The sequence below is a fragment of the Artemia sp. Qi Xiang Cuo genome, chromosome 19 (assembly GCF_049724085.1).
Source record: "Artemia sp. Qi Xiang Cuo chromosome 19, ASM4972408v1, whole genome shotgun sequence".
In the NCBI taxonomy this organism is placed as follows: domain Eukaryota; kingdom Metazoa; phylum Arthropoda; class Branchiopoda; order Anostraca; family Artemiidae; genus Artemia; species Artemia sp. Qi Xiang Cuo.
The window spans coordinates 49,424,123-49,451,979 of record NC_142812.1 but is presented as its reverse complement, the minus strand read 5'-3'; the positions used below and the strand labels follow the sequence as shown (position 1 = coordinate 49,451,979).

The 27,857-nt window shown below is 34.0% G+C and overlaps 1 protein-coding gene across 4 annotated transcripts in view; it reads left to right on the top strand.

Annotated features, from left to right (window-relative positions):
• The window catches only part of cu (NADP/NADPH phosphatase nocturnin), a 153,394-nt gene that overhangs the window by 67,032 nt on the left and 58,505 nt on the right, over positions 1-27,857 (top strand). The window contains exon 1 of one of the 4 annotated variants that reach the window (XM_089105536.1): positions 22,796-22,885. The exons of 2 other annotated variants lie outside the window; for them this stretch is intronic. The gene's annotated coding sequence lies outside the window, so the exon portion shown is untranslated. Of the gene's footprint in view, positions 1-22,795; positions 22,886-27,857 lie in introns of those variants that run through there. One more of the 4 variants, XM_089105537.1, reaches the window with a different exon arrangement.

Below are 27,857 nucleotides of genomic sequence, written 5' to 3'. Positions count from 1 at the left end.
GCTAAAATTTTTTTACATCAATTTATTTGTGTACATAAGCATTTTTGTACATAGATTTACTCTAAATGACACCATAGTCGAATCTAATATGATGTTCAAGAACTGTCAATCTACAATTGAAATCAAAACCATTTTGATTAATAAAACCTATTTAAGTTGAGGATTACATTTTTCTACTGAAAAGTATTATAAATCTTCATAATTTGATAATTGTAATTCTCACTGTCGTGTTTCTTCTAACCGCGTGTTCATGTGAATTTCTTTTCCAGCTTTTCCCCCCAGTAATAATTTTTGCTTTAGTTACATTAATACATAATTCAGTAACAGCCAGGCGTTTTCCATCGCACATAACCTGTAGAATACATAAATTACACATTAGCATAATGATTATCCTCTAGCTTTAAGCCATGAGGTGGCAAATCAACGATATTGTTCTAATTAAGAAATTCTGACGTGAATCCAATTCTTTCTTTCTGTATGTCCTGCACAAAATCATAACTTTTATAGGATTTGCATTCTCCTGGAAGGCGATCGACAATGTCAACATAAATTTTACTTACTTGTTTGTTGAGCGGCGCCAAAAAAATCTTTCCTTCATTTTGTTGTAATTTTTATTTGCAAGGTAATTTCCAAATACTTCTTCAATTAAATTACTACTGGAAATTATATCTTCAGTTAGTTCAATTTCATTGAAGTCATTTTTCGGAAGATTTCCATTTCCCAGTTCCAGGATATATTCTGCGAATGGTTCCTCTTCAGGATCGAACCACATATTTTTTTTCGCTAAAAATTTCTGAAATGTTTCCAGAGATGACTTTGGTCAATGTATCGATTGTTTCACTACGGCTGTTTCGGGACTGTAGAGGTAATCATTGGCAGAAATCCCCTCCAAGGACTGGCATTACTAATGATGCTCATTTTAACTCTTGGTTCGACAGTTTCCTTGTTTTTCTCATAGTGTTCTTTCCTTTAAACATTCAACATACTAATTCAAAATTCTTTATAAATATGATATTTTTCTTTCTATTTATTTTTGTTTTGGTTGGTTGAGGTTCTGTAAGATTTATTCAGAATGATAGACTGAAAAATTCATTTTCACTTTCTCCTAAGTTATGAAAATTTATTTTTAATGGGAATTCCACATGATGTCGGAAATGAGTCACCTCCCGATCTTATAGGACCATAGGTACAGTACGATCACCCCTTGTAAAAAACGAACTTTCCCAAAGTTATGACCTATCTAGATCGTTTTTTCAGCCTTCAGCAACTAAAATTAACTATGATGCTCAATTATTCAATAGTTAATTGTTCGATGTTTATCAATTATTGATGCTCGTTGTCACATGTCTTCTTAGACCTTAGACCCGCTTGTGCCTCCCGAGGCACCCAGGGCATCAAGAAGGAGCCGCCAATCTTCCCGCCGGTTTGCTGCTGCAAGTATGTCCTCCCACTGAGGTTGGATTGCTGTGTGCTGGTTACGAAGATCTGTCTGGTACGTTCGACACAGGGTGTTTCTGGGTCTGCCCCTGCGGCGTGGACCCGATGGCTGCTAATGGAGCGCTGCATTTGGTATTCGGAGATTGTTCACACGTAGTACGTGGCCAAGATACCTCCATCGGTGGATTCTTATGACATGTGTCACAAGAGGCTGGCCAGTCTTGTCACAGATGGAGTTGTTTGTCATTTTCTGCTATCAACGGATGTTGAGAATTCTTCTGAAACGTGAATTTTCAAAAGCAAGTATTCTTCTCTCTTGTTCCTGGTTTAAGTGCTAGGTTTTGACAGCGTAAAGCAGAACTGGCATAACTTTGCTATTGGACAGTCGCGACTCCAGCTGTAGAAAGAAGCTCTGAGGCCGCGAAACTTCCCGTAGTATATTAAAGACCCCATTGGTTTGGTCGATTATTATTAGCAATTATTTTGTGGTTGAATCGGTGATTTCTATTAGGCTACCCAATTATTTGAAATGAATGAGTTGTTCTATATGTTGGTCTCCGCAAGTGATGCTCAGGGGTGAATCTGTGGTAGCCATGCATTTTGTTTTCTCATTATTTATTTTTAGGCCGACATGGCCGCCTCTCTCCCTCACTTTGTCAAGGAGTTCTTGGAGTCTTTGCTTGTATGATTCTAGAACGGCGATGTCGTCAGCAAAGTCTACATCACTGAGGCGTGTTTCTGGATTTAGCTGGATTCCGTCTGTGCTTGTACTTCGCAGTATGTAATCAATGACGATTACGAAAAGTAGCGGTGACAAGACGCAACCTTGCTTAACTCCTGACAGAATGCGGAAGAAACAGGTTTGGCCATCTGGTGTCTTTTCACAGCACTCGCTATCTTCATAAAACGCAACAATCAGTGAAACTATCTTTTCAGGGATTCCGTAATGCAGTAGGATCTTCCACAGACTTTGGTGGTCTACTGAGTCAAATGCCTTCTCAAAATCGATGAATATCATATAGATTTTGGAGCGCCATTCTCTTCTTTCTTCCGCCAGTAGCTGTAGGGTGAATATCAAGTCTGCACATGAACGGTTCGGTCTGAATCCATGTTGCTCGTCGCGAAGGTGTCTGTCGAGCTGCGTGCTGATTCTCTGCAGTAAAATATGCGTCAGCAATTTGCTAGGTATGGAAAGCATGCAGATTCCTCGCATGTCTTTCTAACCTTAGATTTTGCTATCCATCATTTTCGCCTGCAATTCGTTGTGATTCTCGCTGTCATGTGTTTTCTAACCGTAAATTTGTTTGTGCATCATTTTCTTTGCGATTCGTTGTGATGCTCGTTGTCGCATGTCTTCTAACCACAGATTTCATTGGGCTTTATTTTCGGTTTTTTATCTCTTGATTTGACAGCATCCTTGTTTTTCTCATATCACTTTTTCTTTCACAAATTAAACACATTAGTTCAAAACTGATTGCATAGATGACATTTTTTTCCCAGTTGCTTGACACTATAAATTAAAGTCAGAACGATCGCCTGAAAGAAAAATATGTAAACATTTTCTCATAAGTTATCCTGATTTAGGCCAATGCAATTTATTTTTAATGGGATTGTCGCATGATGTCACAAACGAGCCATCACCTGATATTATAGGACCAAAGGCTCGATAAAATCACCCCTTTGACGTCATTCATATGAATTTTTTCCAAAATCAAGACTCTAAACGAATTTTCCCTAAATCGTGACCTATCTAGATCGTTTTCAAGTCAGAAAGTATGAGCGTGCCAATTTTCATAAAAAAATTACCGAGCCGCTGTCGCGAAAATATAAATACATGTTTTTTATTGCTCATAGATAGATATTTTTTTTATAGTGTAGATAGATATGCAATTATTGGTGGTTTTTTAAGATAGATTAGTCAAACCATCAATGGAAAAATTACATACCTCACTTGACACAGGTTTTTGATGCTGGTAAACTATGTGCCAACTTTACTTTTTTAGCTGGTTGTCTGGGTTCAAATATCGATTATCTTTCTTTTGCAAATCACACACTACTCTCGAAGAAAACGAATAAATTCATTCATGGCAATCTTTATAGACTAGGAGCGTGTCCGAAAGATACTGTCAGTAAAAATCCAGTGAAATATCCACAGTTGTTGTCCGAAAGCCAATGTGCAGAATAGGTTGCTTCTTTTGCAAACATAACGATTAGCATATTTTAAATCAGTTTCAAAACGCATATCAAGTAGGGTGCTGATGTTTAACCTAGTGAAGTAATAAATAGTGGCTATTCTGACCTCTCTTGCGCCCCGGGGTGAAATTTTGATTAACAGCCCCCCCCCCTGTCTCCCACAAAATCTGGCCAAATTTTAATTAAACTTTATTTAGTGACAAAATCGTTTTCAACTTATTAATTAATTAATAATTTAGTTTTTGACTAGGTTTAATTTATTGTTCAAATCATTTAATTATTTAATTATTATTAGTAATTTTAATTTATTTATTTAAATTACTATTATTTCAAGTTCAAGTTCAATTCGAGTTCCATTTATTTCCATAAATAACAATAACAAAAATAATATCCCAAAGGGCTCAATGGCCCGTTATTTGGGAAACGACAAAGAATAAAAGACTAATATTAAAAACTTGGCATAAACAATACTAAACAATGTCTAATTTATAAATCTATAAGGGAAAGAAGTCAACTCACTGACAGTCTGCATGAAACAGTGACCCTCCTATTACCCAATAATAAAATAACCAAAAAAAATTCTCTGCTTCATCGAGGGTTCAATACCAACAAAACAAAATTATCTTTCCTTAATTATGTGTTGTTTTAATTTCATTGTATTAATTATTTTCATTTGTTAACTGTGCCTTCTTCTTTATTTTAATAAAAATAAGATTTTAAAAATTACAAAAACGATTATAACCGGTAAATTATTTATTTGAAATTCTGAACCCTTAAAATTTCTGCGCCCGGGGCAAGTGTTCCCTATGACCTCTAAAACCAGCTCTAGTAATAAATAAACTGTAAATTTCCCAACCTGACTATGTTTCTCAACAATTACAAATTATTTGAAACAACAAAATCACTGAATTTTGTCAATATGCTATGGCTATATACAGGCATTTCAGGTGGGAGGGTGGGCTGGAACTGGGACTTAGATAGACTGAAAGCTATTCTGATAATAAAATGAACGCAAATTATCTTTATCTAATGAAATAAAAATTGTGTTTCTCTGTTTTTCCATAATGCTCTATTGTAGTTTCCATAATTTTGTTACCAAAGGCTGGGGGACAAATGAGGTAGAAGGGCTGGGCCAAAATGAGGTGTGGAAGAAACTAAAACTGCCCCATAGCCATTTACGCTCCCGTTCTTGGAAACTGAGATTTGAGTAGTCGAGCCTACGCTGTTACAGAAAATAGCAAAAGATTTTCAGTTTTGTCGAAAACAAGAAAATAGATTAAAAGAATTGTGCCTCATTCTAAAAAAAAAGCTATGCATTTTAATTACTAACATCTATTTATTTTATTGAATAAAATTTTCAGTAAGATGAAAACGTTTTCATTTTACTTTTCATTTATTTTTAGAATAACGAATTGGACAAAAGCTCTTCATCTTTTAGTAATTTGTGTTCACTTAACTTCGATTTCTATTTTCCAGCAATTTGTTTTATTTTTTATTTTATCTAGTAGTTTTTTTTCATACACTATTTTCTTATATTCATGCAAAAATTGTTTCATTTATTCTATTCAGAGCGAGAGCTCGACTTCACAACGCAGCTATCAACACAAATGTTACAGGTTTTTATGTACAATGAAGCGGTGTATTAAAGAACCAAAGAAAGTGAAACCGCAAACAGATTGTTTTAATGGTTTAAGTGGAAACTTGGCAAGCCATATATATCTAAAAAAAAATAGGAAAAATTGTGAAAAAGACCTCTGTATGCAGTACCGGTCGTCAGGTGCCAAATTAAACAAAGGTAGCTAACAGATTAAGAAATGTAGCTTTTCTTTGAAGGCGTAGGTGTCTCTGGGTGTCTAGATTGTTAACATTTAAATTTTTATAAACAAAACTTATTTAACTAATTAGTTTTTCTTGTCAACCTTCATGGTTCAACGAGGCAACACTGACTAAAATGTTTTACTCCCCTAAAGACTTCCTAATTTTGAAAGAACCAAAATAAAAATCTAAAAAAAATCGTGGTTTTCAGTTGCGAATGGACGTGATTTGGGTCCATGGGGCCATTTTTTCCATTTTGATGTCCTTGGTACTTTAAGAATGTGGATGGTTACGGGGGGGTCGTGCTTTAAGCGAAGAGCGAGCCTTATCAATAAAAATCAAAACTCTAAAAACGTATTTTTGGTTAAAGTTATGTAAATAGTTCTAGAAATAGGAATTGAACTCCCCCAAAACGGTGTGTGGACTTGATCGAAATCATCTAAAGAAATTCAAGATGTACGAAAACCTTAACGCCGCTTTTGAAAGAATCTGAAATGTTTTACTTTTCCAGAGAAGGGTGGTCACGTCTTTAGTCTTTAGTTATTTACTATTAATAAAGGGCTTATTCAGATGAATATTTAAAGATGTAGTGTCCGTTTTATATAAAAAAAAGAGAATACGCCCATGGAAATTGCTACATTATAGCCTTTTGGCCCGTTAGAATTATCGACCTGCCTGTCAAATATCTGGAAACTATTGAAAGGGTACTCATATAGCCATCTAGTCTCAGAGGTCATATTAGCGTGCAGTAGATATATATAGTATATAGATAGTATATATATATATATATTTTTTTTTTTTTTTTTTTTTTTTTTTTTATATATATATATATATATATATATATAGATATAGTATATCATCCGTCCAAAACCATAAATGCAGGCCATATAAATTAGCCGTTACTACAGACCGTTTATCCAATAAAATGCACGACTATAGACTGTCCCATAGTTGCACATTATCTATTGTGGTGCCAGCCAATGGAATCTCATTTTGGGAAGAGGGTAGCTAAGCCTCCGAAAAGCATTTTAGGCCCGTGTTTTCAAAATTGAAATGAAAGATACTTCAGATGAACTGACTGAAAATGCAGATAATTACAGATTTAAACTCTCATCTCCCTTCATTATGAATAACATATGGAAGAATATAAATTATTAGGAAGTATAGGGAGAATATACATTAGGAAGAATATACGTGGATTAATATAAGAAAAAGCATGCAGCATGAGTTCTGTTGGGGGAGGGGGGCAAAAGCTCTCCTCTAATTGTGGAGACGAAATTTCATTTTGGCAATTATGCTTCATGTTGAAAAGCAAATACAATAAATGGGCTCCTTTTCTTGAAGCATTGCTTTCAAGGAGTAAGCTTTAAGGGGGAAACTGCCCTCGTCGCATTTAGGGTAGCCCTGCTTACAGTATCAAAAACGAAATTAAACTAAATAAAACAAAACGATGTTAAAAAAATTAAACTAAAGAAAGACTTTAAAACTTAAAGGGAAGAGAATCTATTTCATTTCAAATGTATATAAAGGAAAGGCTATGTAAATAGTCTAGTAAAGACTATGAAGACTATGTAAAAGACTATATAAGGAAAGACTCTGTAAGGAAAGACTATGAGAGACATCATATCTAAAAACCTGTTAAATTCACATATATTTTTTTTTTATGTAAAGTCAATGCACGTAGGCAACACAAAGATAAAGATTGTGGCGCTGAACGTGGAAGGATGCTAAAACATTTTTAGCTTAGGGCTGGGCACACGTAGCTGAATTCGGGAACTGATTTCCAAATCAGCGCCGATTTTAAAAGAAATCGGCATCGATTTGAGCTTGAAAAATTTCTAGTTTTCGGCGCCGATTTACAAAATCAGCGCCGATTTTCATCATGATCATTAGAAAAGAAATATGGATACAAATGAATAGCCAGCCAGAGACATCTGTGGTGAAAAACCCCGCTACTGAGCTGAAAACTAAACTGAGAACTAAGCTGAAATCAATCATGCAACTATTAATAAACTTCAGTTGACTATTTGTGTCCATGATGTTTTGTTTTGAAAATCTCGCACGATAAATTTTTCTTTCAACGAATTTTTCTTTCCGCTTTCGTTTGTCCACTGATATCGGTTCCCGAAATCAGCTACGTTTGCCGAGCCCTTAACTACTTGCTTTTGTGGATATCTGATGAATTTCTTTTTTGGAGTCAACATCTTTGGGAATCAATTTTTTTTGCTTTTATAAGTTTTCACTTAACCGGTTGAAACAAACAGATTTCATTTTTCACTGTCCTTGATTCTTTAAAGACCAGACCTCTCATTTTTATTAAGTTATGCACTCGTTAAATTTATTGGGCAGGGCCGTATCCATGATTTTGTTGTTTTTTTATTTTTTTTGGGGGGGGGGGGTGGGAGTTTCAAAAAATAAAAATTTGCCGCATCAAAATCAGCATCAAAGGTCCTTATAATAAGTTGATTATTTAATTTCATTAATTTGTAACTAAAATAAAATATATTAAAAACGGATAAAATAGTTTACAGAGACAGTGAGAAATAAAAAAAAAAAAAAACGTTTCACCACAAAATTAATGCTTGAAATCTGAATAGTTCATAGTTCCGCTTCACATTTGGAAGCCTTTACGCATCAAAAATTTGTTCATACGCATTTTGTTACGTTTTTACGAGTCGGAATGACATTTCGGGGGGAGTTGTTCAAACCCTCTAATCCCCCTGGATATGGCCTTGCTAGTGAGATAACTGCCTTTCCATATACAACTGTACTAAAACATATCGAAAACGGGTAAAGTCGCTTAATAAGGCATTGAAAATAATTGCTACGAATTAATAATAAAAGTCCAGATATCTCGGCTTCACATCCAGAAGTCATTATAAAAAAAAAAAAACTAGTCTAAATAGAACATATAAAGAAGAACACTAAAGACGCTGTACAAAAAAGAAGAAGAGAGAAATTAGATGAAAGCTCGCATTTAAACAAAGAGTTATGTTCCTCATTACAATCGACATTGGATTTTGTTTAGATGAAAGCTTTCCTTTCGTTTTCTTTTTATATTTTGCATAGGGTATGTTTTTTTATATGTTTTATTTAGTTTTTTTTTTCTTTGATAAAGGCTTCCGAATGTGAAGCGGAGGACTATTGTTATTAATTTTGTGATAAACAGTTTTTTACTGTCTTAATAAAACATTTTATCGTTTTTAGTAAAACATTTTGTATACATAAAACATTTTACATTAAGACATTTTACATAAAAATGTTCCTCATTACAATCCACATTGGTTTTTGTTTAAATGTAATTTTTCCTTTTATCTTTTGTATAAATAATGTTGTATTTTTTTTTAAATATTTTGTTTAGTTTGTTTTTCGTTGATAAAGGGTTCCGGATGTGAAACGGAACTATGTACTATTCAGACTTTAAGTATTTATTTTGTGGTAAAACGCTTTTTTTATTTCTCATTGTATTATTAAAACATTTTATCGTTTTTAATAAAATATTTTGTATACATAAAACATTTTACATTAAGACATTTTACATAAAAATGTTCCTCATTACAATCCACATTGGTTTTTGTTTAAATGTAAGTTTTCCTTTTATCTTTTGTATAAATCATGTTGTATTTTTTTTAAATATTTTGTTTAGTTTGTTTTTCGTTGATAAAGGGTTCCGGATGTGAAACGGAACTATGTACTATTCAGACTTTAAGTATTTATTTTGTGGTAAAACGCTTTTTTTATTTCTCATTGTATTATTAAAACATTTTATCGTTTTTAATAAAATATTTTGTATACATAAAACATTTTACATTAAGACATTTTACATAAAAATGTTCCTCATTACAATCCACATTGGTTTTTGTTTAAATGTAAGTTTTCCTTTTATCTTTTGTATAAATAATGTTGTATTTTTTTTTAAATATTTTGTTTAGTTTTTTTTTAGTTGATAAAGGGTTCCGGATGTGAAACGGAACTATGTACTATTCAGACTTTAAGTATTTATTTTGTGGTAAAACGCTTTTTTTATTTCTCATTGTATTATTAAAACATTTTATCGTTTTTAATAAAATATTTTGTATACATAAAACATTTTACATTAAGACATTTTACATAAAAATGTTCCTCATTACAATCCACATTGGTTTTTGTTTAAATGTAAGTTTTCCTTTTATCTTTTGTATAAAGCATGTTGTATTTTTTTTTAAATATTTTGTTTAGTTTGTTTTTCGTTGATAAAGGGTTCCGGATGTGAAACGGAACTATGTACTATTCAGACTTTAAGTATTTATTTTGTGGTAAAACGCTTTTTTTATTTCTCATTGTATTATTAAAACATTTTATCGTTTTTAATAAAATATTTTGTATACATAAAACATTTTACATTAATAGAATTTAAACAAAATTGTTCCTCATTACAATCCACATTGGATTTTGCTTAAATGTAAGCTTTTCTTTTATCTTTGTGCAGAGCATGTTGTATTTTTTTTTATATGTTTTGTTTAGTTTGTTTTTCGTTGATAAAGGGTTCTGGATGTGAAGCGGAACTATGCACTATTCAGACTTTAATTATTAATCTTGTGGTAAAACGTATTTTTTATTTCTCATTGTCTTAGTAAAACATTTTATAGTTTTTAATAAAACATTTTGTATACACAAAAATTTTTACATTAAGATATTTTACACAAAAATGTTCCTCATTACAATCACATTCGACTTTGTTTAAATGTTAGTTTTCCTTTTATCTTTTCTATATGGCATGTTGTATCTTTTTTATTTTTTGTTTATTTTTTTTGTTTTATGTTTTGTTTAGTTTGTTTTTGTTGATAAAGGGTTCCGGATGTGAAGCGAAACAATGAACTATTCAGACTTTAAGTATTAATTTTTTGGTAAAAGGTTTTTTTTTTACTTCTCATTGTCTTAATAAAACATTCTACCCGTTTTTAACATTTTTTTTTCGTTTTAAACTAATAAAATTAAATAATCGACTTATTGTATGAACCTCTGATGCTGATTTTTGATGTTCTGACGCATCGAATTTCTCTTTTTTTACTCTTTTACACTTGTTAAAGACTTGTGAAACTAATTCAAATAAAAGAATTGATTTGAGGCGTTGACCTTTCATGCTAAGAATTAGCATAAACCATCAACAGTAATAAAAAAGATTAATATTGTTTGGTGTCAGAAAATGAAGTATGTAATATTGTAATTGAAAATTCCTGCACCGTTATTTGCAGTTTTGTTATATGTTGGAATACCGTAAATATCACGTTTTTTGCATTAATTCGTATGAACTCCAGGATTCTGCTTTACTACACTAGGTTCTTACGTCCAATATTATATTCAGGCTGGGGTATCAGTGACGAGGGGGAGGCAGGAGAGGGCAATCATTTCCTCTAGGATTTTGAGAAAGCGTTTATTTTGATTTTTTTTTGTATCTGCTTTTTTTCAAATGAAATAAAGCCTTGCCCCCTAAATTTCCATGAATTGGCGTCCCTGTGTCAGGCATAGTGTAATGAGAGATGTATTATACAATATAAAATGAATTAGTCACGATGAATATCCAAGGTTCTTTTTCAACTTCCGATTGGCTTTAAGAGGAGGGCGCATTATATAAAAAAGTGTTTGTATTGAATTTATTATTAAAAATAATAATTAAGACTACGTCTCTTTACAATCGCACAGACAATTAAGGCATTCGTTACATCTGTAAACAAACTTCGTAATAATGTAAATGCCAATCATTGACACCAATTTGAGGTGGAGGGGTAGGGTCCTTTCCCTATCTTTTTAGGGGGAGTTATGAATCTCCTTCTAGATTCACCTTCATCCTAAAAGAATCGAAAAAAAAACAAAGTTGCTTCCCCCTAGGTTTTGAAAGATACATTTTGACCCCTCCTAACATTTCGCGAATTGGGACCTTTGCTACCAGTGATTTTGACTGAATTGTGACGATTTCTTTGAGCTCCTGGTCAATCTGAAAGTACTGCACCCAAACCACTTGTTCAATTCAAAGAAAGTTACAGGTGTTGAGACATTAGTTCAATATGGCAGACTCGAAACGAAACAGCAATCGCAGCAATGGATAAACAAATTCCCAAACAAACCGAAACAGTTCAAGCAAACATTCAACGAACTTGAAAGTTATGGTAGACGGTTCTTGGTACCGAAAAGGTGAATTGCTTGCAGAGTTTTTGCAACTCTGGACAGCATTTGGAAACTTTGCGGCATCTATGAAGAGCAATCGAAGAAGAAGGGAAGCATTTCAACTTTTACAATGGTTCTGATAGATGGCATTGGTACAATGCAATAGCTCCTTAAGCATCTTAGATATGGCACTTTCAAACATCCAGCACGGAGTCCCTACTTAGCACTGAGCTACGTCCATCTTTTCCTTGTATTAAAGAAGTGGCACTATGGCGGGGAGGGGCAGCGCATCTAAACTGAAAAGGAGCTCAAAGATTCCGTACAATTTCCCTCAAATAATTGGTGGAAAGGTGTTATAAAGGAAGTATAAAGCTTTTTCACACATATGGCTATTGCATCAATAGTCAAGACGATCATGATGATAAGTAATATTGATTGCACATTGTTATTGGTATTAAAACATTTCTTTGTTTGTCTTTCCTGTACTTATGTATTATAGCGACCACACTCAAGAAGTGAAGTAAGGTTAATCGTAATGAAATATTCCAAAATATGATGAAAATATAATACTTTAGTGACAAAATTATAGAAACTACAAAAGATAATTATGGAAAGTAGGCCACCCAGACTGCATTATATTAAATACCTATCCAACTCTATATATTACATATTTAATTAAAATATACCAGCATAGTAGTTTATCTCAGTTAGGCCAAACAAATTTTCTCCGAGTACACACAGAAAAAATTGCTTTTAAAGCATACCACGAACAACAGTGTGGTCGCTATAATTCATAATTGCCGTTTTTCTTTTATAGCTAATGCATCCGTCTTTAATGCTTAATCGGGGGTTAAAAAAAACAGCCCTCGTATAATCTAGATCCATCTATAAACACAATCAGTATAATAATGCTGATTTAATAAGTTGTTATTTGTTTATCCCTCCAGCCTTTGCATCAGGACGAATGATCGCAAAAAAGGGAGGAGGCCACATTTGACAGCAAATAGATGTCTGTTTGACTCATGTCAAACAGTTTTCCAGTGTACGTCCATTAACCCTTATGCTGGTTTTAGAGCACTGTAAGAATCTCGAAGGACTGATTGAATATCCAGTTCAGTCCAAAAATTATTATCGGGTGGATGGTATCTTGAGCTGAATTTCAATATCCACCACACTGAATATTTACTAAAACTCTCTTGAGTATCCTTGAAAAACCAAATGTTTTTCTGAACTGTATCCTGTCATGCCAAACCCTTTTAGCTTATGATCGTTGAGGGACAGTTTGAGGAGTGGTCCTAGATAATCAAGTCAATCATGAAAAATAATCAATGCTGCAGTACGACTGTTCTAAATCACAAATAATGTTCCGCAATTACCTAATATGATACTTAACGGTATTGAAGTGCCTAATTACAACAACGAGGCTAATTTATTTCTAAAAAATTTTGCATCAAAGGACTTTTTGGCATCTTGCTAATAGATCAGAGGCTTACATAGTAAAACGGAAATTGAAAATCATCATATGATAAATGTATATTTTATAAACGGTATATGAATTCCACCAAAGATTATATTCAAGAGTGTTCGAGGTCATTGTATTCAAGTAAAAAGCTGTCACTGCTTTTTAAGTGTCTTAAAACAGAGAAAAGTGTACAGCATATAAAGGCCTAGATTTACCAATAGGCCCACTTGGACTAGAGGCGCACAATGCCAGGGTGTGCAACAAATTACCATTGAGTTATTTTTCTTAACAATACTGGACTGATGTAATTTATCGTTAAAGTGCCAGGTGCACTCTCACGCCCCGGTGTTTATTCACAGGAAAAGTATTTTAAAACAATACACGAATTCCCTGGCAGCTTATAAACTGTCGGATGTCTCCCAACAATGGCAGCTAAGAGTTCAATACCACCTTTTTCTTTCATTACTTTGGCTAATCAGTTGAGTTCTGTTCGGTGCTTCCACTATCCCCAAATCTTCGGGGATTTCCCCGAAAATCCCGCAAAAACGAAGCGGCAAAAACGCCTGGGCCTAGAACCGTCAAAGCTTCATATCCGGCATATCCGGCCACAGCTTGTATCAAAGAATTTCCGAGTTTGAATAAATCAGAACCCCGAAAATGAAAAAAATAAAAACAAACTTAAGAAACCATGTTTTAATTTCTACCAAATAGGAAGCTAAAATTTTCTTTTATGTCTTAAAATGAAATACAATGGGTAGCCCACAGGTTTCTCAAATTTTGTCCGAAGTTAAAGTTAAATGATAGTTAAAGTTAAAGGATTCGTGATCTCTTTGATTATAAATATTTGGCTACTATTACTGTATAAAAGCTACTGTTTAGCAGAACATATCAAGAAAATAATTTACAAATGATATTTGATATTCACCGACGTTGAAATTTATATTTTGAGGTCATTAACTACAAATATGCGACTGAAATGGTAATTTGATTGTCATACAACAAAATCACCATAATTTGTATCAAATGAATTTTATATTTTTGATTTAAATAAAAAACAAATATTATAACATATAAGTCCGAAACAAAACGTGGTAAGTAAGAATTTGACCGATGGGGTTTTATTCCCACCTAAGTTGGTATTAAAAAAATGTCTAAAGCCACCAATAAAAAGCATTAGGCTTAAATTGCAAAATGAAAATCCTAGAACAAACACAATATGGACTGTATGTTTCAGAGATGGATTGCAATTTGTACCAAAGAATGTCTAAGCTTGTTGACTAAAAACAGTCAAAAACACAGTAAGGGAATAATAATCGTAAAATTGTTTCACAAATGTATCTATGATTCAAACATTCATTTTATCTTGTTTTCACCAGGGTTGGTGTCTGAAGGTTTTCAAGTAATTAATTTCAAAGATTAGGTATAAATTCAGTTAGAGCTGATTATAAAAAACACACACACACAAATCAGCAGAACGTTTAACAGATCCAATATCTGTCACGATTTCTATATAAATGTTCCTTAGCTCTTTGATTATAAATCTGCTTTTTTCACCAAAGATAGGTCAACTGAATGCACTTCATCTTCTGAAAGGAGATTGGTTTTTGCTCTTCAATTTTTGAAACTATTTATTTAATGAATTCAAATTTTTCGCTAGAGAAAACTTTCTTAAAGGGAATAAGCTGGAATACATGTCTCAGAGATCCCAAACCATCCAGCGTGCAAAATATGGAAGCCCTGGTTAAGGGCTAGACAGATGTAGAATTTTTTAAACCAAAAATGACCGTACTTATTCGATGCGGCTGTATTTTATGCCAGCATTGAAACTAAGTTCTTCCTGGGTTTAAATTTATCTTTAGCGATTTTTAGGCTGAATTGTCCAGTTGGAAGATTTTCTCAGTATGCTGGAGTATTTCGAACATAACATTTGTGGAGTTACTTACTAGCTCAATGAACATAATACTTGATGACTTAGGATTAAATATAATAAACCATTATTATTGTTTTTTTAGTGTTCACGTTTTAAAAACTGAAAATAATTTGCCAAGAATGCGATATCTTTTCTGTGAAAAAGCCTTACCATTTACAATTTTGGGCTCTTAAAACAATTGAAGAAAACGCTCTGTCTGTTTAGCCTTTTAACCCAATGAACGTTCTAGGAGTCAACTGTAGGCCCGTTTTTTGGCTCATCAAAGCGCTAGGACTTTACATTTTTTGACAGAAAACGATTTTAAGGAAGTATGAGGACTCTGATCTTGCTTCTTAGTCCGTTCTTTTGTAAGTATCTTTCTCCATTCTGCTTTAATCAATGGTCTAATGACTTTGATTAGATTGCCATCTCTTCAATATTCTATTTGACAGTGAGCTGTAAGATCTTTGCACTTTGATGAGTCAAAGAACGGGCTTTATAACTCATATATTTTTAATTTACTTTTAGAATAAAAATTATTCGGGTCTCCAGCTCAAATCCTCCTAACCCAATGTAGACCCATTGAGACTATATTTGCTTCTTCTTGAGTTTTAGGCCAATTTGGTCGCTCGAGAATAATTTGTAATTCGGATCTTAGTTACCCTGTTAAGCACTTCTAAGTCTTCAAGGAGGAGAGGGGAGCTCTTACAAGGCTATAAATAGAAGTAGATGGTCCGATTTGATTTTAAAAATGGCACGAGATGGGTATTTGGTGCCCCAGTTGAAAAAAAGGACAACAACGCTCAGACTCTTGCTTGTATCAGGAGAGGTACAAAGTATGGAGCTCTATAAGAGATTCAATAAAAAAAACAAGTTTTTTTTTAACTGAAAGTAAGGAGTGACATTAAAACTTAAAAAGAACGGAAATTATTCCGTATTTGAAAGGGCCTGTCCCCTCCTCAATGCCTCGCTCTTTACACTAAATTTTTTATTGTTTTAAAAAATAAATTTGTCTGACGGAGTCAAACTTCAGCGTAAAGAGTAAGGTGCTGAGGAGGGGATAGTCCCTTTCATATACAGAATAATTTCTGTTCCTTTTAAGTTTTAATGTCACTCCTTACTTTCAGTTAAAAAAACTTGTCTTTTTTATTTAATTTCTGAACGTTTTTGAATTAATGCAGCTTTGGTTTTGGCTCACCGTACATGAATAATTAGAATTAAATTTGCATATTAATTTTATTGTTTTGGCTAAATGGCTTTCTTGAAATTTTGTTATGACGCAACATACGAATTAACTTACGTAACGAACTTCTATATTTGTATGTTTTTATTACGTATATTAGAAGTTTACCCCTAGTCAATACCAGGCTCTTTACGCTAAAGTTCGAATTTTTTTCGAATCACAAACCCCTGAATCACAAAGGCCGGTTAATTGGAATAGATAGCCCTTTTGAAAATACAAAAAAAAAACTTTAGCGTAAAGGGCGAGGTAATGACTAGGGGACAAACCCCTTCATATACGTAATAATTTCTGTTTGTTTTAAGTTTTAATGTTGCTCCTTACTTACAGTTGAAAAAACTTGTTTTTTTATTTATTTTCTGATCGATTTTTAAATAATGCTGGGAAATCCGGCACCCCTTCATAAAAATGTCCCTTCCCCCACGGAAACATCCTCCATGGAAAGATACTCCCCCGACCCCCCCCCCACCCACCAGAAAAAAATTCCTCCTGAAACGTCTGTATACTTCCCATTTACCAATACTATATGTAAACAATGGGCAATGTTCATAACTTCCCCCGGGAACTGTGGGGGATTAAGTCATCCTTAAAGACATATTTATTAAATTTTCGACAATGCTAAACAAAATAACTATCTTAAAATTTTGATTGGGTGACTTCGGGAAAAAATGAGCGTGGGAGGGGGCCAAGTTGCCCTCCAATTTTTTTGTTTGCTTAAAAAGGGCACAAAAGAACTTTTAATTTCCGTTCAGATGAGCCTTCTCACGATATTCTAGGACAACTGGATCGATACGATCACCCCTGGAAAAAAAATAAACACGCATCCGTGATCTTTCTTCTGGCAAAAAATACAAAATTCTACATTTTTGCAGATAGGAAATAGATTCTCTAATAGGCTGAATCTGATGGTGCGATTTTCATTAAAGTTCTATGACTTTTAGGGGCTGTTTTCCCCTTTTTTCGAAATTAAGACAGATTGTGTCAGGCGCGTAACTTTTGATCGGTAAGACTAAACTTAAAGAAACTTGTATATTTGAAATCAACATAAAAATTCGATTCTATCGATGTATCTATTGGTATCAAAATTACGGTTTTTAAAGTTTTGCTTACTATTGAGCCGGGTCACTCCTTGCTTACAGTTCGTTACCACGAACTGTTGAAACTGTAAAAATTGTACCTTTTATTCTGAAGAGCAGTAGTGTCAATTTAGATCTTCCTAGGAGTTTTAAAATTTGATTCTTATGCCTGATTTGTTCAGGGAAAAATAGCTTGTATTTACCTTAATTTATCCAGAGGAAAAGGTTTGGAAGGATAAGAGGATAAGTCCTAGAACAAAGACACGACAATAGAAGCACAGCTGATGACAGTGGTTTGGTATTCCTCTAGAACTTCGGCTTTTCGAAAGTTAACCAAGATATGCTGTGTTTTTCCAGAGGAATTTTTTCCCAGCCTATATATCCTATGTGCCTCATGTAGCGCATTACCCTCCCCCTGCCCTCCTCCCTAAAACCCCAAGATTTTTGAAATTTTAGATTTTTTTTTCACGTTTTTCCACTCACCGAATACATCACTTCTTACAGGCTCGGATCAAAATCCCAATCCCCCTCGGCCTACTCCCATTTGTGATACTATATTTGTCACAGCTATAGATAGCTGTTTACTGTCACGATGTTACTTTATTACGATACCAATATACGGCAATATTGGCATTAAGCCAAATTAATTTAATTGTTGCCATATTCATAATTGTAAAGCAAAATATTGACTACGTCAATAATATATAATGAAAGAAAATGAAACTAAACGCTTTTTTGTTATCATCCGATTCGCTGGGGGGTCAGCTGCTCTCAGAAAGCTTAATGAGCAGCCCTTTGATTACAAGGAATGTAACTTTCCAACTTAATGATTGGCTCCTTTTGACGCTTAATGGTTGCCTCTCTGCACACTTGCTCATCAGCAAATATTGATCCTCCCCCATCCCCCACCAAAAACAATACAGGAAAGTCTCTACCAGATTCCCCAGCCTTGGGACAGAATAGGGCAGAGTTATCAAAACTGCATATTAAATTCTTTATTGTTTTGATTAAAGCTTCTAACTCTACGTAATGTGCAGCACTTGCTTGACTTTGTGTAGTATTTGCAGTACTGTGCAGTACTTGCTTGCCAGTTGCATAGCGTTCATGCGATTGTTTTCAGGGTTGATTTTTAGTAAATAGTTGGCAGTTCCGGACACTCACCAACCATTGGGTCTAGGCCTACTGTAAATCATAATCATGTTTTTGACGATATTTGTGTTGTCCATAAAAAAAAGTCAAGTCATTTCAGGTGTCGTAGAGCAAAAATCACATGCAAACTCCGTTCTATAGACTATAGGCTTATGACTAAGATCACTGATCCTAGTGCATCATTGAGGTCGATACTCCCTGTGCTGGGAGTTTCACAAAAGTGAACTTTTTATGTCCCAATTTGGTAAAGACTGGTCATGTAAAGTAGACGCTCGGAAGCAATAAAATGCTACACATTTGGCAACATGTCTTAGTCTGCCAATTTTTTTCGGAGCTATATATATATATATATATATATATATATATATATATATATATATATATATATATATATATATATATATATATATATATATATATATATATATATATATATATATTTTCATTTTTTGGAATTCTGACCCTCTTCTGACAAAGATTCATGTTTAGTAGTACAAAATGGATATAGCACGATCTATCTTTTTTTTTTTTTTAACTTAAAAAGGGTGCTAGACATTTGTAACTCATTTCAAATAAACCTCCTCCTATTAACTTACGACCACTGGTTTGATACGATTGGATTTTAGATGAAAGAAAAGTAAACAAGAAAAAAGGAGGCACATTAGTGCTTCCCATGCAAAAAGTGATTTTTGTTGTTCTTCAAGGTGGACCCCTTGTAATCCCCCTTCATAGTTTCATTCCGATGTAGCAGTTTTTATTTCGATCTGTTGCCATTGTAGAAGAATTCTAGGCTCTTTTTTTGAAATTCACATTATTTGTTTTCGAAATCAACTTTTACTATTAGATTATCAAAATAATAGTTACCATTCATGGATCAGCTACAAGTGGCAATTTTTCCTCATTATCGTTAGACAGTTTTCTCCTCCCCGTAAACTTACGACCACTGGTTTGATACGATTGGATTTTAGATGAAAGAAAAGTAAACAAGAAAAAAGTAAACAATAAACTCTCCACACATCGTTGGCATCACCAGTTCCATTCTAGAAAAATAATAGGGTAATAACAAGAACACAGCAAAGTCGGTTATATATATATATATATATATAAAATCAATAAAACTGATACGACTTAAATAAATAAAAAAAAATCAAATTATATTTTCGGGTCATTTTCAACAAAAATAAAAAAGAATTCAAATACTTATTTACGACAATTGCATCGGTGCTGTCTGAAGAAATGGGAGATGCCACCCCGTCACTTCCAGGATAAAAAGGTCCTTGTAAACTCGGTGAACCTCCACTGGAAGGAGGGGGACTTGGTGGAAAAACTCCTCCACCGGAAGGAGGGGGGCTTGGTGGGAGAATGCCTCCACCTCCTCCTCTACCTGCTGGTGGAAGAACTCCTCCGCCTCCTCCTCCAAAAGGATTTTGGAGGCCATAATCCTGTTGGGTTTACATGATTTTTTTTTATTGTTTTACAGACTTTTTACTATTTTGACAAATAATTTCTACAGATTTGCCTTGGCTCTCGCATTGGGTTGTTTGCGCTGTTTCAGCTATTTGCATACCACTGTTACCACTATTGTTACCACTGACAGCTATTTGCATACTGCTATGATTAGTAAAAATATGCATGTCAATAAACCAGGCTATTGCATTATATGCATTTTATAGATGATTAAAGATCCCTATCTGGTACAGATAGGGATCTGTACAATGCAATAGCCTGAGGGGAGGAGGAAGATACTTCACCCCTTATCAGATATTTGCGATGTTTGCTTCTACTATACAATTTTTTTCATTATTTATCACCTTAAACCTTTTCCTAGGTCATAACTTTCGAATTTAAATTCTTCTATGTTGTAGGCTATATCTCTTTTTCCTAGGTTGCAGATACTGCGGTAACCACGATGATAAAAAAAGAGATTTTTAGCAGGAAGCCATAAGTTTGTCATAACATGACTAATAATAGTAAATCTGGTTCACTATTCACACTTAGAAGCTTTTGTCCCGTTTCCCTAAAATACAAAATAAAATTTTATTATCATGGATCCAGGGGCTCCATATATAGATGTATGATCAATGAAAGAAGACCATTCTCAATCGGTAAAAAAAAAAAAAAATAAGCAGCCTAATTTTAATAGCAATATCAGTTAAATCCATCAGTAAAAATGCCTGATTTGGATTGTAGTATTAATAACATAATCACATTTTATTATTTGCAGCAGTATTTTAATTCCAAGTTTTTCAACTGATCAACTGATTGTGATTAAGAGGTCATTTTTAAAGAACTGGAAAAAAAAATTCGAACTATAGTTTAAAGAGCAGGGTATTGACTTTTTATCACTATTTTTTTTTACTTGATGCAGTCCTTGTATTCTTGGCCCAAGTCCGCCACGACGACTTGGGTGACAAGGCGGCTACTTGTCCCTGAAAAAAGACCCAGCAACTGAAACGTCTTTTCAGCGCTCCATAATGGCTTTGAAGGATCTCTATATTTATTCTTGTATACCGTATGGGAAAACAATTAATGTAAAATAAATATTAAATAAAAATAAAGAGCTTAATCAAAAACATAATTCAAAGGAAATTATCCCCGAATGGGATGAGAAGACTTTTTTTTTTATAAAAAAGCTTTTCCTGGTGGAAGTCAATGTGAAGTTCAAACGTTTAACCTGAAACATTATTGTTTCACGATTTATGCAAAATATGTCTTCAAAAACTAATTTACATTAACTCGACTTCCATATATTTGTAGATTTCTGAAAAATCAGAGCTTTGCAGAAAACTGAGCTTGTTTGAAAATTTTAGAGGATTTAATAGAAGTTGTTGATAGTACTACCCGTGAAAGACTATGTAGAGCCTTGTAAATTAGTCTTTTGTTTTCTGCTGGCTAGTGAAAGACTTTCTTGCTCCTAACAGAGCTTCGTTTTTCATGTGAGGAGTGAGGGGGGCGTTTCCAATGAAGTGGTATGCTAGTTCTTCAGAATTCTAAAAGTAAAGGGAAATATTATGAGTAACTTTTTCTTTGCTAGTTTTGCAGATGTATGTTGCATAAACTACAAAACAATAATTTTATTTCGTTTTATATTTTGAATTTGCTCTTTTCTTTCGTTACAATAATTTTGTTTCTGAAATAAACAATTTCGTAAAAGGTGTAAGCTATGACAATGACGTAGCCAGTGTATGAGCAGTAATACCATTTCAGTGTTTTCTTTGAAGAGGAGGCAGGGCACGTTATTCACAATTTCTTTTGTGCTGATAAAGCAGGACTTCAAAAACGCTTAGTTCTTTAGTCTCTCGTAGCCAGTGTATGAGCAGTAATACCATTTCAGTGTTTTCTTTGAAGAGGAGGCAGGGCACGTAATTCACAATTTCTTTTGTGCTGATAAAGCAGGACTTCAAAAACGCTTAGTTCTTTAGTCTCTCGTAGCCAGTGTATGAGCAGTAATACCATTTCAGTGTTTTCTTTGAAGAGGAGGCAGGGCACGTTATTCACAATTTCTTTTGTGCTGATAAAGCAGGACTTCAAAAACGCTTAGTTCTTTAGTCTCTCGTAGCCAGTGTATGAGCAGTAATACCATTTCAGTGTTTCCTTTGAAGAGGAGGCAGGGCCTGTAATTCACAATTTCTTTTGTGCTGATAAAGCAGGACTTCAAAAACGCTTAGTTCTTTAGTCTCTCGTAGCCAGTGTATGAGCAGTAATACCATTTCAGTGTTTCCTTTGAAGAGGAGGCAGGGCATGTAATTCACAATTTCTTTTGTGCTGATAAAGCAGGACTTCAAAAACGCTTAGTTCTTTAGTCTCTCTATCTTATTTCACTTTAATATAGTCTTTTCAATAATCGAAATAGCAAAGAAGGGGATGACTCTGAATTCTACCCTACTGCTGCCCCTCTCCAGACTTTAGTCCATGATAATAAAACACAATGAAAAAACTCCTACTGCCTGCAATACTTTCGGAACCTCTGAGCTGCTAATGCTTTATATATGAATAACGAAGATGACCTCACTACCTTTCCATTATACAAATAATAAAAGGCTAAACAATAAGGAGTTATTCTAGTACAGTGAAACTTTATTAAATGAATATTTCAGCTCTATAGCTAAGAGCTGTCATTAATAAAATAAATTAGATAAAAATAGGATTACTACACAAACTGAAAATCGAAACAAAAGTAAAAACAGTCAAAATAAAGATTGTTTAAAGTTTAAAATTAAGTTTCTGTTTCCTCTTAGATTTTCTGGCTGATTTGCTTTTCGGTTTTTTTTTCTAAACGGGATATCAATTTCGGCTTTCCGTTATGAATTTCTTATCATTTGGCCACGTTGTTTCTAAAGATAAATTTTTAAATGAGGCACGCGGGTTAAGGATTATTAATGTATTTACTATTCTCTGCTGAACCCAGTCTAGAATAGATGTCAGTTTTCTATTCATGAACTGACTTAAGCTGTTGTAAGGTTTTGGTTGCCAAATTGCTATGATCTTCATACGCCTAGGCTAATATAAGTTGCCTGAATTCCACAGCAAACAACAAAAGTTGCCTAAACTCCACAATTTCACTTGCAAAAGCCCAATTATGGGCACTTGTTGCTCAATTTTGTCGCAATACTCACATTTAGGAGCAGATAACATAAAACTACTTTAGGAGCCTGTAAAATTGACTTTTACTGAAATATTACACCTTAATTTTGAGTTTTCAATCTCCTTATCAATAGGCTAGCTTTAGTTGTAAAATTCAAGTTAGGGGCTTTTTGCCACATTAGAAGTTAGTTGAATTAGGTGAATACAGAACTAGAGCTAGGTTTTTTCTCAGGGAGGTGGGTAGGCTAAATGTAGACTTTGTTGCCCCTTGTCACACCATCAATAGCCTAGTGTAAATATTACAATTTTTGCCCCAATGATTAGCTTGAATATTTTATCTATATACACCAATCACAGTTTAAAATATACTGACAGACAACAGTAGGCTAGAGTCTAATCTTGGCCACACATTTAAGGCTTGAGCCTAATCTTAGAAAATGCTGTCAAATCTTTGACACAGGATCTTAAAGTTGGAAAAACATATCCCAATCACAGACACAGTCAAACTGGGACAGAATGAATCTAAGACAAGCATTGTGAAACCGAATAAGTATATTTAAATAGGTTAGGGTGTAGAAATAGGCTAACTTTTGTCTAGATTCAAATGTTTAAAAACCAGATATTTTCCAAGATTTAGTCAGCCAATTCCAACTGGTCTAGTCCTAATCATCCGCCAGTCACAACTCTCTCTCTTCCTATGCACAAAATGTCCAAAATTAGGTGCCTGTTGTCTATGTGTAGGGAAGATACTTCTTAAATCAGAATATATGGCAAATATTAGTCACTTACAGAGGGATTCTTAACCCTGCTAAAAAAGGTAGGGTAGTTTAGTAGCAATGCTATCTGACAGTTTTATTGACCTAGTGAAACTAAAATAATAAGAATTGCTTTTTTAAAACTGAAGTGGTAATGCTCAAATTGATTCTTGCTAGGCTATCTTAGAAAGTAGCTGAATGAGGAAAATGGAATTTTGAACTACTTTCTAAGATGTATATAAATATACATTTATGTATATAAATATATATAAATAGGAGTTCCAGTGGTATTTGTCATAAACTATGGAAATATCCTATTCTCTGTCAAATCTCTTCTTGAAAATTTCCCATGATGTTGAAATCATCAACTTCTCACTCAATTTATTCTTTTCATTTATGACCATTTGGCTAAAAAATTCTTGCTGATTGTGGGGTGTAAGAGAAAACTTTCAGAAATAGATCTACAACAGATGATGAGGTCCAGAGCATACCTTCCATGTATTTTTTATAAGCCTTAAAAAAGGGAAGAAATATATGTAGTTTAAACTTATTCATAGGGCACAATTTAGGCACTGATTTTGTTCCTGACAGTTTCATTCTCCTAACTCAATTACTTTTTAAGATAACAAAAAGTCCCCCTTCTAGAACTTTAACCCATTTGATTCATCATTCTCCCCTAATATTATTGTTGCTGCCATGACAATGGTGTGCCAGTCCCCCCCCCCCCCATAATGGAAGAAGCTATTTTCCTATTTTGCACAAGGGTGGATCCAGGATTTTTTTTGTTGGGTGGGGGGGCCCAAAATAGGTTGATCCAATAAACTTGCATTTGGAGCAAGCTTAATTAACAAAAACTTGAGTTAATTTAGTAAACTACACTACTTTAGACTACACTAGAGGGGGGGGCACCCCCCTCGCCCTCCCCTCTGGATCCGCCACTGATTCTGCAACTACATACACAACTTCTGTTACTGTATGAAAAACACTATTATAACAAAATTTCTACTTTATAGAATAGAAAAAAGTTCTATTAATCTTTTTTTCAAGGTCATCTTTGCTTTAATTTGAAGTTTGTCTACCATGTTTTCAAACTATTTGAAATGAAATTGTCTTTTGATTGTTTGTTTCTGTATGTTTTTATTGGAATTTCTTAAGCATTTCAGAGATTAAAGAATTTGAGAAAATTCTTGAGAGTTCTGAAATCTTTTGTAGTTGTTTATTAAAATGCAAGAGAAACAAGCATTTCAAATACAAAGGGAGAATTAATAAATATATTATATTAAAACATCAACAAAATCAATTCAAAAACATTAATTAAAATGAAAGGGAGCATGAAAGATGACTAATAGAAATTTTCAGTATATTATTCAGTAATAATTTTCATCAGATGCTAGTGTTTCCTTCATAATTTATGTATGGACCCTAGGGCTATATCTTGCTATATTAAGGGAGAGGAGATGTGCGACTGTCATTGTAATAACTGTTATGTATGGAAAGAGGGTTGAATAGGGAGTCAAATTGTAGCTGCCCAGCTGGCCTGGGCATCATAGCTGGGGGATTACCCACTTAGATCAAAATTAGTTTTTTTGATTTGGCTGTTTTGCTTATATTTGAGTTGTGAGGGGGGGGGGGGAGGGCTGTAATTAATTTTTCCCTAGGCACAATCAACCCTAGGAATGGCTCTGCCATCATGAGGCAGATGTAGCCTTAGACAGTATTTAATTTTTTTTAGATTGGGTTTATTTGGTATGGGGAACCAACTGCTGATGTAAAACAAGCAATGAAAAAAAAAGTATGACTAATTATTTGCTATGTTGTAAAATAAAGCAGCAGCACAAGAATTTTAAAGCTGCTTATAAGATTTTTGTGGAATTTTAGAAGCTTTTGGCTCTAACAATATTTGTCAGCTTCATAAAGTAAGTAGAGTAGCCTCTATTTCCTCCAAATTTTATTACATATTGATTGAAAATTTTCAACATAAATTTTTTTAGTTGTTAAAGCTGTAGTTCAGCATATAAATAGTTCAGTTTTCAAATTCTTAAAACACTTTTAAGCCCCAAAAAAGTGAAAAGTGAAAAAAGAGAATTTTTGATTCTGTGTTGATTGTATGTAACCATTTGACAAGGAAAAAAAATGCTTGGATTTATTTTAATTTTGACCAAAAATTAAATTTGACTTATACTGAAATAACCTTACCTTAAATTACCTGAACAATGTGGCCCCAAGATTGTGCACTGTGGAACTCCACTAATGACAAGAATTTTATCAGAATAATCAGCTTTACCAGTGGAATCCTGAAGTAATACCCTCCGAGTTCTTCCAGTGAGAAAGGCTTCAATCCAGGCAACTATATCCTCATGCACCCTGTATGCTCCCAGTTTCAGCAGAAGAAGTTGATGCTGTATTTTATCAAAGGCTTTTGCTTGATCAAGCAATATGACATCCATTGGAAGGCCATAATCCAAGAGTCTGGTCACAAAGTTGTATGATTCAATGAAATTTGTGTTGATTGGCTGACCTTTACAGAGCCCATCCTGATGTTTTGAAAGTGACTGATTCCTTTCAAGGTGAGAGACCAGTGCATCATTTGGGATGCTCTCAAGGACCTTGCATACAATAGAAGTAAGACTTATTGGGCAATAATAACTGACTTGGTCCTTTCTCCCTTTCTGGAAGGTAGACTTGATGTTGACCTGCTTCCAGTCACTTGGGAGAACTTTGGAAGTGAGTGACATCCCAGCTTCTTTTAATAGTCTGGATTGCAGGTTATCTGGCCCAGCAGCTTTATTTGTATCTAGTCTTTTAAACTTTTTCAGAACATTCTCTATACTTATAGTTGTCATGTACATTGGTTCTTGGATTGGTTGCTCTGGTAAAGTGGGTAGAGGGTTAGCTATGGACTGAGTGGAGAAATTTGTACCAAAGCTAGAGTTGAGCAAATCTGCTTTTTCTTTAGCCTCTGAGGCTTTTGTGTCATCCTCAACCATGAGGTCTGGGATATCATGTCTAAAGGGATTAGCTGTTGAGACATGGTGCCAGAACCCCTTTGGATTCTGCTTTGTGTCAGCTGCAATTGCCTCCTTGTGGGTTTTCCACAATCTTCACAGTCAAATTTCTTAACCTGTTTCTGCATTTCTTGAACGCATCATAGTAGTTATCACATCTGAACTTTATGTTTTTGGTCCATGCTCTTTTCTTCTTCCTTCTAGCCCTTTTGACTTCTTTGGATAGGAAGGGGAGTGTTTTTGGCAGGGTTGACCAGTATAGCTTGGTATGTTTATTCTGGTAATATTGTTGCCAAGAGCAGCAGTCCTGTTGAAGCAGACTACTTGTCAAATTTTATTTTTTTTTCTTTTTAATTAAGACTCTTAGGCTGATTGACCTGTCTTCACAGAATCTTTAACCTAATAAGTAAGGAAAGGATGGAGACAGAAACTCAGTTGTTAGAGCTTTAGTTCAGTGTATAAACAGTTTAGTTTTCTAATTCTTAAAGCACTTTTAAGCCCCAAAAAGTGAATAGAGTATTTTTGAATCGCTGTCAATTGTATATAACCATTTGACAAGGAAAAAAAATACTTGGATTAATTTTGATTTTGACCAAAAATTAAATTTGGCTTATACTCAATACATGGTAACAATGTTGCCAAAAGCAGTAGTCCTGTTGGAGCAGACTACCTACCCAATTTGACTTTTTTTCTTTTTAATTAAGACTGTTAGGCTGATTGACCTGTCATCACAGAATCTTTAGCTTTATAAGTAAGCAAAGGACGGAGACAGGAATTTTAAAATGGCTTAATGGGATGTAATATCACCTAACTCAACTATTATTCAAGATAAAAAAGAATTTTTTTTGCCATTATTTAGAATTAAAAGTGTAAAATTCTAGCAATGCAGCTCCAGGGCAAGGGCCCTCAACCATGTATATAGTCCATTAGAGGTTTGATAGATTAATCATAGGCAGCGCTATTGTGCTGCCTAAGTAACAAAAAATGTTGGCACAATGTATTATTTATTTTTTAGTGTTTTTTTTCCATACCAGATCACATTGTATTGAAGGAGTCGTCAGAGAAACTTCGAGAAGGGCTCATTCGAT